The sequence below is a fragment of the Canis lupus genome, chromosome 10 (assembly GCF_048164855.1).
Source record: "Canis lupus baileyi chromosome 10, mCanLup2.hap1, whole genome shotgun sequence".
In the NCBI taxonomy this organism is placed as follows: domain Eukaryota; kingdom Metazoa; phylum Chordata; class Mammalia; order Carnivora; family Canidae; genus Canis; species Canis lupus.
Window position 1 is genome coordinate 61,875,700 of NC_132847.1, and position 13,428 is coordinate 61,889,127.

Sequence of the window (13,428 nt, forward strand, 5' to 3'; positions counted from 1 at the left end):
TGGAACTTAGTTGGTGGAAGGGAAGGTACTCCTGTCCTCATTTTACTAATGAAGAAACTGTCCCTTGGAGGTCTATGACTTGCCTTCCTTCTACTCGGTAGCAGAGCCTGCACAAGAGCTGCATTGGGTTCTCTGACTCTAAATCCAGCACCTTATCCATCTCATTCTTCTTGTTCCGCCTGCAACCATAATTCAAAGAGAAGAGCATGTGCTCTGATAATAAGTGCCAGGTTTAATATATTGCTTAAAGTATTTCAGTGTGTTGGCAAAGTCCATTTAAAAAGAACAAGAAAATCCTTAAAAGTTGTGCAACCATCAATACTGTTATTCCATTAACTAGACATGCTGGTATCATCTTAATTTAAATATTTGTAAGCAGAAAAGAGATGCTCATTTTTATTCACAATGCCTTTCCTACCCCATCTGGCACAAGCAATTTCCTTTTGTGTGCCTTTAAACTGTGTTATAAAGAAATTAATTTTACCCTGAGGGCTTTCACTGTGAATCTCACAACTTTCATTCTGGTTATTTCTCAGTTTCATCATCAGTAACAAATTGTTCTTGTGGGGGGAATTGTGCCTGTCAATTTTTCTTGTTTAGCCCATCAAATTTTTCATTAGGTGTCGCCACTAACAAATGCCTTTGTTTTCTTTCCAAAGTTGTTGGCAGCTATTATAATTATTTTATCAGAAAAACACAATTTATATTGGTATATATTTATTAATTGGAAAATTACCTTTCAAATTAGTTTATAATGAGAGTGATTATGTTTACTATCACTTAGACATGTGGTAAATAAAAGAGTCAATTCAAATAAAGGATGTGATTAATAATTAAAAATACAAATGTCAGTATTGTAGTTGTTTCACTGTCCTTCCTATGCAGTTTGTCTTAATGATTTCGGTAGGTGATTAGAAAAATTTGCTGATGCCTAACCTCAGCTTCCTAAAGGTCAGTGGCCTTTGGGAGATGAAAGACAGAAGATAGAAAAATGCTATTACTTTTCTTTTTTTTTTTTTTTTTTTAATTTATGATAGTCACAGAGAGCGAGAGAGAGAGAGAGAGAGAGAGGCACAGACACAGGCAGAGGGAGAAGCAGGCTCCATGCACCGGGAGCCCAACGTGGGATTTGATCCCGGGTCTCCAGGATCGCGCCCTGGGCCAAAGGCAGGCGCCAAACCGCTGCACCACCCAGGGATCCCCTGCTATTACTTTTCTAAAAATATTTATTTATTTTATTTGAGAGAGAGAGAGAGAGAGAGAAAGTGCATGTTCAGTGAAGAGTCCTCAGCAGACCTGCCCATGACCCTGGAATCATGACCTGAGCTAAAACCAAGAGTCAGACGCTTAACCAATTGTACCACCCAGGCTCCTCTTTTATAGTAATAAATCCTATGACTTTTATTAATTCTTTCTCTCTTTTTTAAAGATTTTATTTATGTATGCACAAGAGACACAAAGACAGAGGCAGACATAGGCAGAGGGAGAGGCAGGCTCCCTGCGGGGAGCCCAATCCAGGAACTTGATCCCAGGACCCCGGGATCATGACCTGAGCCAAAGGCAGATGCTCAACTGCTGAGCCACCCAGGTGCCCCTATTAATTCTTTTTTTCTTGATTCACTTCTCTAAGTTGGACTTGGCTTTGTCGGCAGGACCATGAAGATAGACATGGTGTAACTCCTGGCTTCAAAGAGGTCAGGTCTAAAAATGTCACAATGTCAACAGCTATCAATCAATCACCCAACATTTTCTTTCTTTTTTTTTTAATAATAAATTTATTTTTTATTGGTGTTCAATTTGCCAGCATACAGAATAACACCCAGTGCTCATCCTGTCAAGTGCCCCCCTCAGTGCCCGTCACCCATTCACCCCCCACCTCCCGCCCTCCTCCTCTTCCACCACCCCTAGTTCGTTTCCCAGAGTTAGGAGTCTTTATGTTCTGTCTCCCTTTCTGATATTTCCCACACATTTCTTCTCCCTTCCCTTCTATTCCCTTTCACTATTATTTATATTCCCCAAATGAATGAGACCATATAATGTTTGTCCTTCTCCAATTGACTTATTTCACTCAGCATAATACCCTCCACTTCCATCCACGTCAAAGCAAATGGTGGGTATTTGTCGTTTCTAATGGCTGAGGAATATTCCATTGTATACATAGACCACATCTTCTTTATCCACTCATCTTTCGATGGACACCGAGGCTCCTTCCACAGTTTGGCTATTGTGGACATTGCTGCTAGAAACATCGGGGTGCAGGTGTCCCGGCGTTTCATTGCATCTGTATCTTTGGGGTAAATCCCCAACAGTGCAATTGCTGGGTCGTAGGGCAGGTCTATTTTTAACTCTTTGAGGAACCTCCACACAGTTTTCCAGAGTGGCTGCACCAGTTCACATTCCCACCAACAGTGCAGGAGGGTTCCCTTTTCTCCGCATCCTCTCCAACATTTGTTGTTTCCTGCCTTGTTAATTTTCCCCATTCTCACTGGTGTGAGGTGGTATCTCATTGTGGTTTTGATTTGTATTTCCCTGATGGCAAGTGATGCAGAGCATTTTCTCATGTGCTTGTTGGCCATGTCTATGTCTTCCTCTGTGAGATTTCTCTTCATGTCTTTTGCCCATTTCATGATTGGATTGTTTGTTTCTTTGGTGTTGAGTTTAATAAGTTCTTTATAGATCTTGGAAACTAGCCCTTTATCTGATACGTCATTTGCAAATATCTTCTCCCATTCTGTAGGTTGTCTTTTAGTTTCGTTGACTGTGTCCTTTGCTGTACAAAAGCTTCTTATCTTGATGAAGTCCCAATAGTTCATTTTTGCTTTTGTTTCTTTTGCCTTCGTGGATGTATCTTGCAAGAAGTTACTGTGGCCGAGTTCAAAAAGGGTGTTGCCTGTGTTCTCCTCTAGGATTTTGATGGAATCTTGTCTCACATTTAGGTCTTTCATCCATTTGAGTTTACCTTTGTGTATAGTGCAAGAGAGTGGTCCAGTTTCATTCTTCTCCATGTGGATGTCCAATTTTCCCAGCACCATTTATTGAAGAGACTGTCTTTCTTCCAGTGGATAGTCTTTCCTCCTTTATCGAATATTAGTTGCCCATAAAGTTCAGGGTCCACTTCTGGGTTCTCTACTCTGTTCCATTGATCTATGTGTCTGTTTTTGTGCCAGTACCACACTGTCTTGATGACCACAGCTTTGTAGTACAACCTGAAATCTGGCATTGTGATGCCCCAGATATGGTTTTCTTTTTTAAAATTCCCCTGGCTATTCGGGGTCTTTTCTGATTCCACACAAATCTTAAAATAATTTGTTCTAACTCTCTGAAGAAAGTCCATGTATTTTGACAGGGATTGCATTAAACGTGTAAATTGCCCTGGGTAACATTGACATTTTCACAATATTAATTCTGCCAATCCATGAGCATGGAATATTTTTCCATCTCTTTGTGTCTTCCTCAATTTCTTTCAGAAGTGTTCTATAGTTTTTAGGGTATGGATCCTTTACCTCTTTGGTTAGGTTTATTCCTAGGTATCTTATGCTTTTGGGTGCAATTGTAAATGGGATTGACTCCTTAATTTCTCTTTCTTCAGTCTCATTGTTAGTGTATAGAAATGCCACTGACTTCTGGGCATTGATTTTGTATCCTGCCACACTGCCAAATAGCTGTATGAGTTCTAGCAATCTTGGGGTGGAGGCTTTTGGGTTTTCTATGTAGAGTATCATGTCATCGGCGAAGATGGAGAGTTTGACTTCTTCTTTGCCAATGTGAGCCTTTAATGTCTTTCTGTTGTCTGATTGCTGAGGCTAGGACTTCCAGTACTATGTTGAATAGCAGTGGTGAGAGTGGACATCCCTGTCTTGTTCCTGATCTTAGGAGAAAGGCTCCCAGTGCTTCCCCATTGAGAATCACCCAACATTTTCTACATAATGGGCCGAAGTCCAGGTTTTTTCACAAGGTACATAAATACTTTGTTATTTAAATCTCAGATTAATCTTAGAAGTAAAACACACTGTGAGGAATATGAAATTTGCAGAACTTACCTCCTAAAGGTTATGGACCTGGGCAGTGGCAGGACTCAGGCTGTGAACCTCAGTCTCTCCATGTCTCTGTGTCTGTGTCTGTCTCTCTCTCCTTCTTGAACTACCATGAGTAGTGGTGGAGCCACCAGGCTATACAAAAACAGACAAGTCTCTGCCTTACTTTTCTTGGCTCCTGCTCCTCAGAAAGACCTGACCCCAAATGCATTGAGCTCACCATTTTTCTAACACGCACTGTCATTAGAATATCCTGGAAGCAATGCTTGTGTCCACAGCATCCCTCTCCACAAATCACCAGGTATCGCTGAGGCTTTTGGTCAGAACTTCCAGATGTCACCATGGTCTCTGTCTAAGCCATGACCAATCAAATTCGCACTGTCGTATCACATCCCATCGTAACTTCAGATAAACAGATATTTCTAATTATGTGACAGGAACTGAACTAGGAGATAGAGATAAATGAAATGTTAACATGTGATATCTGCCCTCAGAAATTCTAAGGGAGGACACACTATAAACTCATTTTGATGAGGATGAAGAGCACAGTCGAAATTTATTCAGAGATAAACAGCCAAAAAAAAACCATTATTTTTTTGCATTAGAAATGTCCAGCCCTCCCCACTTTGGGGAGACACCCTCTTGGAGATCCCTGGGTGGCTCAGCGGTTTAGCACCGCCTTCAGCCCAGGGCGTGACCTTGGAGCCCCGGGATTGAGTCCACATCAGGCTCCCTGCATGGAGCTTGCTTCTCCCTCTGCCTGTGTCTCTGCCTCTTCTCTCTCTCTCTGTGTCTCTTATAAATAAATAAAATCTTAAAAAAAAAAGAAATATCCAAATCCTGAACATGGTCAGACGTACAAGAATGTTCTTCCTTGGGGGCACCTGGCTGGCTCAGTTGGTAGAGCACGAAGTTATTGATCTCAGGGTTGTGAGGTCAAACCCCATGTTGGGTGTAAAGATTACTTAAAAAAAAAATCTTAACACAAAAAAAATGGTCTGCCTTGGTTGGCAATAGGCAAGAGGTGGGGGGAAGGATCTAAATGTAGAACATTTAAATATTTAAAACAATTCCTAAAAATATGTGTCACAATTCAAATTAAAGAGGTGTGAAAGTGCAGACTGAGGTGGACAGATTAGATTTAAAGCCTGGTTTACTACTTCTCTTAGACTCAGTTTCCTCTGAAAAAAAACGTTAGGAATGACTTCCACATTTTTTATTGTATATCTGATGCTAGAATGAGATAATGTGTGTCCTTGCTTAGCACAGTATCTGGCACTTACTATTGAGTCAGAATATGCACATATAACATAGAATTAGTATTTAAATTTTCAGGACACATGTAAGGTACCTTCAGAGATTCTGGCTCATGTAGGATATAGGATATCAGACTGTTTTGACAATTATTTTAGACGAGTATGTCCAATATTTACATGTATGGAAGGGAATAGAACATCCAAAATAATAGTCCGTGTAATCTTATGATTGATGAAATATCAGGTAACACTGCTTTTTTTTTTTTATCAGAGAGTTGTTATGAATGCTTTAAGCTTGAAGACCTCACGTACTCAGTATAAACCTGTATTTACACAATCCTACACCAGTACGTTCTCACCTGCCAACATGAGTGGATCACAGTTACTCCATAAATGCCTGTGGCACTACTGCATTGTGGGTTTCTCACAGCAGGGACCATGACTTCTGTCTTTGAATCTTTAGTGCCTGACATGTACCAGGTACTTAATAAGTACCGGTTGAAAGGACACTAATAACTTTTACCCATTTAAACATTATAAATTTCATTTTTTATGATAGGTACACACATGACATAATTTCAGTTTCTAATGACAACATAATAGAATTATTGAGGAAATCACACAACTGGGGAAATGGATGTAATTGGTGTCACTTGAAATTCATGAACACCTTGATCACCAGCCTTGAATAAATATTCACTTCTAGCATGCAGTGTTCCTGTTTCTCCAAGAAGCTTATTTTTCTGTTCTTTACTCAGATTGTTCCTTTTTGCTACTTTGTACACCGCCCAGCACCACTTTATTATGCTGACCTGGTCTCATAGCTCCCAGAAGCTATGACATGGGAAGCACCCCCTCTTCCTATCACTAAGTCAGCAACCCAAGGGCCTGACCTGCCCTTACTTTTTCTACCTTTCAGATGCAATGGAGAAGCTCCCCACACCAGCTGAAGTCATTCCTTCACCCCATGCCCTGTGGCCAGTCACCTTTAGAGGATTTTGCTTCCTGATTATTCCCCCTCTCTTCTGCATTATCAGTCTCTCCTTCTGTCATGAATAATTCCTGCTAGCATGTAAAGATTGTCCATCATCACATATATTTAAACAATATTTCCTTATGTCCTCTTTACCCACTCCCCATTTTTCTGCTCACTTTCAGAGCCAACTTCTTCAAGAGTCGTCAACCCAAACTGTCTATGCTGCTTCTCCCAGCAGCTCACTCTTCAGTTCCCTACTGTTTAGCCTCTGCCCCCACCATTTCTCTAAAATTATTCTTGTCAAGGTTTCCAGTGACCCTCATGCTTTCCTCTCTCACTGGATCTCCAACCACGGGACCGACTATTCCCTCACAAATTACTCTTCTTTCATAAAATCTGCAGTATTACTTCGCTCTAACTTATTTTGTCCACCCTCTGCATCCTCCTCAGTGTCTTTGGTCTTCCTCCAGTCTACAACCTTCTTTTCTCTCTTCTATCTTTCACTGGGTGATCTCATTCATTCCTATGACTTTAAATATCATGTATGTGCCAACCCCTCCAGTGTAATATCTGTGGCCCAAACCTTTCCTCATCCCGAACCCCATTAAACTGAAGGCATTTAACATATAAATGATAAAATACAAGTTTTTCCTTTTAACAGGTATTTTTCTCTATATTTTTCCTATTTCAGTAGATAGCATGACCACCTACCCAAGTGCCCAAGCCATAAATCGTAATATCATTTTTAATGCCACCTTTGGTTTATCTTTTACATTCTGGTTACCAACAGATAATTTATATACCTTGAAAATTTATCCCTTCTTTTCCTTCTTTCTTGCTACTATCTGGCACCATGTCACCATCATCTTCCTTCCACCCGAGCAACTAAAACAATTCTCCCACAGGGACACTACACTTTCCTATTTTCCCCCCAATTCTCAATGTATTTGTTACACATTGGACAGTAATATTTTGTAAAGACCCAATCAGATTGTGAGACTCCTCTGCTTAGAACACTTCTACATAATTCCATATTATTTATAATGAATATAAATTGCTTTTGATAGCCTGCAAGGAACACTGTGATCTTTTATACCTCTCCAGCTCACCTCTGGCCATTTCCAGCCTTACCCCCTATACTTGTAACACATAGGCCTTTTCTCAATTCATGAAACCACTAAGGTCATTCCTGCTATAGGGCCTTTCTCTCCCTGGAATGTTCTCCTTTTGGTTCTTTAGGTAGTTAAATACTTCACATTCTCAATACTGCTTCCTCATAAAGAAACTTTAAGTATCAACTGCCCATCTTACTAAGTAGCATTACTCACTTCCCCATTATTCATCATAAAAACACCCTTCAACGCAACTTTTTCATCATATTCATTGGTCAAATTCAGCAGTTGATTTCCAAGTCGCCAATCTAGTGACCATTTCTTAATATTCTTCGTGCTCATTCTATTAGCAGCATTTGGAAGCTTGTTAGTCCCTCTTCCTTTAAAAATCTTATGTACCTTTCAGGTGGGCAGTGGTATACTAGAGCTTGCTTTGCAAGATACAGCTGTTAATTTTTTGGAATTTTGTAAGCCGATTGCTGAATAATGATACATAGCATAAAGTTGGTTATGGTAGAAGTACTTATACCACAGAAATTGGCAAGCATTAAAAATTAGGGCTTTTAATTTTAGAAGGCCGTTTGTTAAACATTTATCATCACACCATTGACTCTGGAACATTGCTCTTTTAGATCTTCTCCTGCCTTGCAAAAACGTATTCCTGATCTTTGAACATTGGTGTGCCCCAGAGCTATGAGTTCATGGACCTCTTTTCTTATTCATCTATATTCATTTTCCAAGGGATCCCATGATTTTAAATACCATCTACTTGATGACTCCAAAGTTTTTATCTCAAGCCCTAACTTTTCTGCTGCACCTCATATTCCATCTATCCAACAACCTTACTAACATCCTCCTCCAGTGTAAGCACCTCAAACTTAATATTCTGAAACCAAATATTTGGTTTACCAACTCTCTTTCATGTATGCCCCTCCAAAAGTCTTCCCCATGTCTCTGGCCAAAACCTTAGAGCTTTTCTATATTATTATTATTATCTTGCTTCGACACCCCATACCTAACCCATCAGCAAATCTTTTATGACTCCATCTTCAAAATACATTCTGGATCTGACCACTTCTCACCATCTCCTCTGCTACTTTCTGACTTTAAAGTTCTATAATTTCTTATCAAAAATTTTATAATTGCTTTATAACTAGTATCCCTACCTCCTGCTTGCCTGACAATAATCTATTCTCCACTCATCAGTATTAAAAATCCTCATGGGGCACTAAGGGGATGAGCACTGGGTGTGAACTTCAATAAAAACAAATTAAAAAATAAATAAAACAAAAACAAAAATCCTCATGACTTTCTGCCTCAATCAGTGCAAAATTCAAAGTGATCACCAGGACCCATAAGGCCCTATGAACCTGGCCTCTGGCTGGCTGGCTGACCTTGTTACTTTCCACTGGCTTTCCTTGTTACTTTCCTCATTCTCTAGGCTCCAGACACACTGGTCCTTCTGATATTCCTGCAAGTTCAAGAACACTTCAATAAAAACCTTTACACCTGCTGTCCTCTCAGACTAGAATATTCATTGCCTGGATATCTGCAGGGCTCATTTCCTTCAGCTCTTTACTCAGATGTCACTTTATTGGAAAAGACTTGCATGACCACCCCCAATACTTTTATTTTTCTTTTATAATCTTTATCAAAATATGTCATAATACCACATTTATGTGTTTATCATGATTCCCTCCATTAGAATATAAGCTCCAAGAGGTCAAAGATTTGATCTGTTTTGTTTATTGCTAATTCCTCAACTTTTAGAGCTGTCCCTGACACTTGCTAATTATTTACGGAGTAAATGATGAATTAAATTTTTTTGCTTACTTGTTTATTTTTGTGGAGTTCTGTGTTTTGGCTCCATGAAAGTCCACCAAAAAATTGTATTTCTAATTATCACAGAAGCTGTTGATAACCCTAATATACTTCCTTATACTTTCACCTAATTTCCCCAATAGAACTAAATTCAACATGTCAAAACCGAACGTCACATTCTACCTATCAAAACAAGTCTTTCTGGCCTTACCGTTTCCATTAGAACAATATATTCTCTCAGTAATGCAAATTTAAATATTTAAAGCCTTTCATCTTTTATTCTACTCCCTTACTGTTATGAACAGATGCCAAATTTTAAATTATTACTTCTGTAAGAACTCTTTGCGTCTTTCTTTCCATGCCTGTTGCCACTATACTAGTTTAGACTTTTTTAAAATCTGTTTTAGTCATCTTCTAACTAGTCTCTTGGTCTTTACCTGTAAATGTTTTTTTTGTTTTTAATCATATTATATACTGATAAGTCACTCTAAGTCATAGCTCTCACACCCAAATCTTTAAACGTCTAAAATGATCTATTTTAGCTGCAGTGACCATATAATTTATTGTCCAAACAGGAACACTTTTGAGAGTGAATTAATGTATTATTAATTACATTGGGATAGCAGGTATGGACCAGAACTCAACAGGCAGACCAGGATATATGATCACCATAACTTCCACAGGGACTGTTGGTTGCCTACTCAGCAATCATCATGCCTTTCTTCTTCTTCTGGAAGAAAAACTGCATCTACTCCATCAACATGAATCAGTGATATAAATTGAATCATCTTAGCCAGCATGAACATCCCATTCCTTTTATCAGTAATTGCTTTAGGAAAGAGCATGTGATCTAATTTCAGCCTGTGAAATGTGAGAGGTAACTGCTTCAGGGAAAGTGATTTCTGAAAGACGCTTCTATACACCTATAAAGACAGTTCTTATCCTTCTGTTGGCTGATGTCTTGTCTGCATTTTGTTCCCAGAACCACAGTGGGCAACTTGTGATCTTGGGTGGCTGGCAGTGGACAAAGCTGACATCTTTGCTTCAGCAAAAGAGAAAGATGAAAAAAACTGTGGGTCTTTGATTATATCATTGAGATACTGAATCAACCAAACCTGAGGTATGTCTCCAGAAGCAGGGTAGTCTTCTACTGTGTGAGATAATACATTTTCCTTATTGTTTAAATGGGTTAAGACAGAATTTTCAGTTACTTACATTCCCATTTACAAATTCCCATTTAAATGGGTTAAGACAGAATTTTCAGTTACTTACATTCCCATTTACAAATTCCCATTACATTCCCATATGCAAATCTCTGTCTCTCTCATCTTCATGACCCTTCGCCTTGTGGCCTCTCTCCCCTCTCTCACTCCTGCTTACTACAACCTATTTCAATACATTTCACTTTTGAGCCAAACTGAAAGACTACGATCTTTTTTTGAAAATATTTTTTTTATTTCCCATGACCACACCTTCGTATAGGCTGGCCCACATTTCAGAAGTGCCCTTTGCTCCATTTCTGCATGCTAAAATCCTTAGGACCAATTCATCTCAGAAAATATCTCCTCATGAAGGTTTCCTGGTTGCTGGAATAGTCTTATCCTTCTCTTTTGAACCTATGTTGCAATGAGTTTATATATCTTTTATCACTCAAATTTGACCCCATCCTATAGTATCTCATACCACTCTAAATCTTCACCCTATACTTTCTCTCCTCTGTAAACTTTCATAAAACATTTGGCACAGGATTTTGCATGTGCAGGAAATATTTCTTAAGTTGAAATTATGAAAATATTTCGCTATCTGTAGTTATTACTGAGTTAGTAACATTTTCTTGTAATTTACAAGGCACCACTCTTAAAATAGTTGGATCTCTGTCCTCAAATCACTATCTAAAAATATAGAATAGGGGAAAAATTAGTATCTAATGATTAATAAATTTTTGATAGGCAAACCCTTGCTACAAGTAATGTAGTATTTCTTTTTCACACACCTGCCCTAGGTAACTAGTTGGTCAAAGCGATTATTTTATTGACGGTATATTTCTACAATATATGTCAGATACTTTAAAGAGATAAATGGAACCTTGCCATACATGATGACAACTTCTTTATTGAATTGAAAGGAACAAGAGAAAAATACAGAAACATGTATCAGTTTATGGTTCTACGTCTCCCTCAGATAAAATACCTCTGATTTAGTCGTTAATGTTTTAAAGAGACTTGAAATTCTGTTATATCTGTTTCAATTTATTTATTTATTTATTTATTTATTTATTTATTTATTTATTTATTTATTTATAATTAATGCATTATGTTTAGCATTACATACGCTTAGGTCAAAAATCAGCCTTACAAGACACCGATTCCTTTATTTTAAAATATTGAATTTGGCAAGAGAGAGAAAGGCAAAGGGCAGGAAAGGACTATACTGAATGAGTATCTAGGCACTAAGTTAGGACCTTTGTGTACATTTTCTTTTTTATCCTCTGAATAGTGCCCAGTCCCATGAGCCTAGGTGTTTTTATCTCTAGTTTACTAATGAAAAATTTGAGGCACAGAATAGTGCACAGAAATACAGTTGTTAAAAAATGGATCTGAAATTTGAATGAATGCAAGTCATTGATTAACTAAACCCAGGTCAACTTTACCAAATATATAGGCAACTTAATATTTTAGATTAAAGGTCAAAAGCTCTGTTTAGCAGTATAGAATTTTTAGGATATAAATTGAGGAACTCACAAGTTAGTAATAGATGCAAATGTTCATAAATAATATAATATAAAGAAAAAAACCAATAAGACCATAGGACTTCAAAATCAAAATGCTACGGTGTCTGAATTTAGATTCCCCTGAAGTATTTGGGTTGGAAAGGTTATTTATAAGCCGAGTGCAGAAAGCACATGTGAAAGAATGCAGAGAGGGAGACAGAAAAGGGCAAGATATCTATAAATGGTGCATTAATAAACAGACACTATGAGCAACTGATGCTTAATCCCAATGGGAGCCTCTGAGGAGGTGTGGAATGCACTTCAAAATTACTCGACTAGCAGATAGGGAAGCTGGAGTCTTTACCCACTCACTCTCTTCTCTCCTTGTTTGAGGATAATCCCTGAGGGATGTTAAGTCCCCAGCACTTCTGGGCTTCCTTGCACTCTAAGCACTGGAATGCCCTAAGGCAGAGAGTCAGTGAGGCAAGCACTTGAGGCATGGAGCTGTCAGACTGCATATATGCAGGAGCATAGGATCTGTCTGCTACTCAGAGGGATTTGGGGAGAGCAACAATACGAGCCACATGTGGGAATGTAAAGGAAGGAATGTTTATGGAATATTGAGGAACTCAGGGAGACATTACAAAGGAGGTGACTTCTGAACAGGGCATTGAAGGACGGTTAGAATTTAACTCCACTAGATGTGGTGAGGAAGAGAAGCAGGAAGTACCATTGAGTTTTGTTCAATTTCAGTCTACCCTGACCACCCAGTTTAAAGTTGCATTCCATCCTTCCCGGCCATTCCTTACCACAGTCCTGACTGCCCCCCTTACTTGATCTACCTGTATTCCACAGCAATCATGAACACACTACATAAATTATTAATTTGTTGGGCAGCCCAGGTGGCTCAGCGGTTTAGCGTGGCCTTCAGCCCAGGGCTTATCCTGGAGACCCGGGATCAAGTCCTGCATCGGGCTCCCTGCATGGAGCCTGCTTCTCCCTCTGCCTCTGTCTCTCTCTTTCTCTCTCTGTCTCTCATGAATAAATAAATAAAATATTTTTTAAAAATTATCCATTTGTTGTGTTTATTGTTTTTTTTTAAACTTTTTTTTTAAATTTTTATTTATGATAGTCACAGAGAGAGAGGCAGAGACACAGGCAGAGGGGGAAGCAGGCTCCATGCACCGGGAGCCCGATGTGGGATTCGATCCCTGGTCTCCAGGATCGCGCCCTGGGCCAAAGGCAGGCGCTAAACCGCTGCGCCACCCAGGGATCCCCCTGTTGTGTTTATTGTTTACTGTCCATACTACTCATCTTCACTAGCATATATGTTCCAGGAAGGCAGGAATGTTTGTCTAGTTTGTTCACTAATGTATCTTAAGGGCTCAGGACAGTGCCCAGCGCTTCAGTTGTTTAATAAGCATTTGGTGAATGAAAGAATGAACCTTACCATACAGCTCTTGAACTACTGGATGGCAATCTCTAACTTTAATGAAGATGGAGATTCTGAAAAGAGAAG

General features: G+C 39.0%; 1 long non-coding RNA gene across 1 annotated transcript in view; it reads right to left on the reverse strand.

Moving 5' to 3' along the window:
- The window catches only part of LOC140641787 (uncharacterized), a 28,526-nt gene that overhangs the window by 14,663 nt on the left and 435 nt on the right, over positions 1-13,428 (reverse strand). Inside the window, exons 2-4 of the long non-coding RNA XR_012038374.1 lie at positions 13,360-13,415; positions 4,255-4,479; positions 4,041-4,169 (exon numbers count right to left, since the gene is read on the reverse strand). This is a non-coding gene — a long non-coding RNA (uncharacterized lncRNA). The remainder of the gene's footprint in view (positions 1-4,040; positions 4,170-4,254; positions 4,480-13,359; positions 13,416-13,428) is intronic.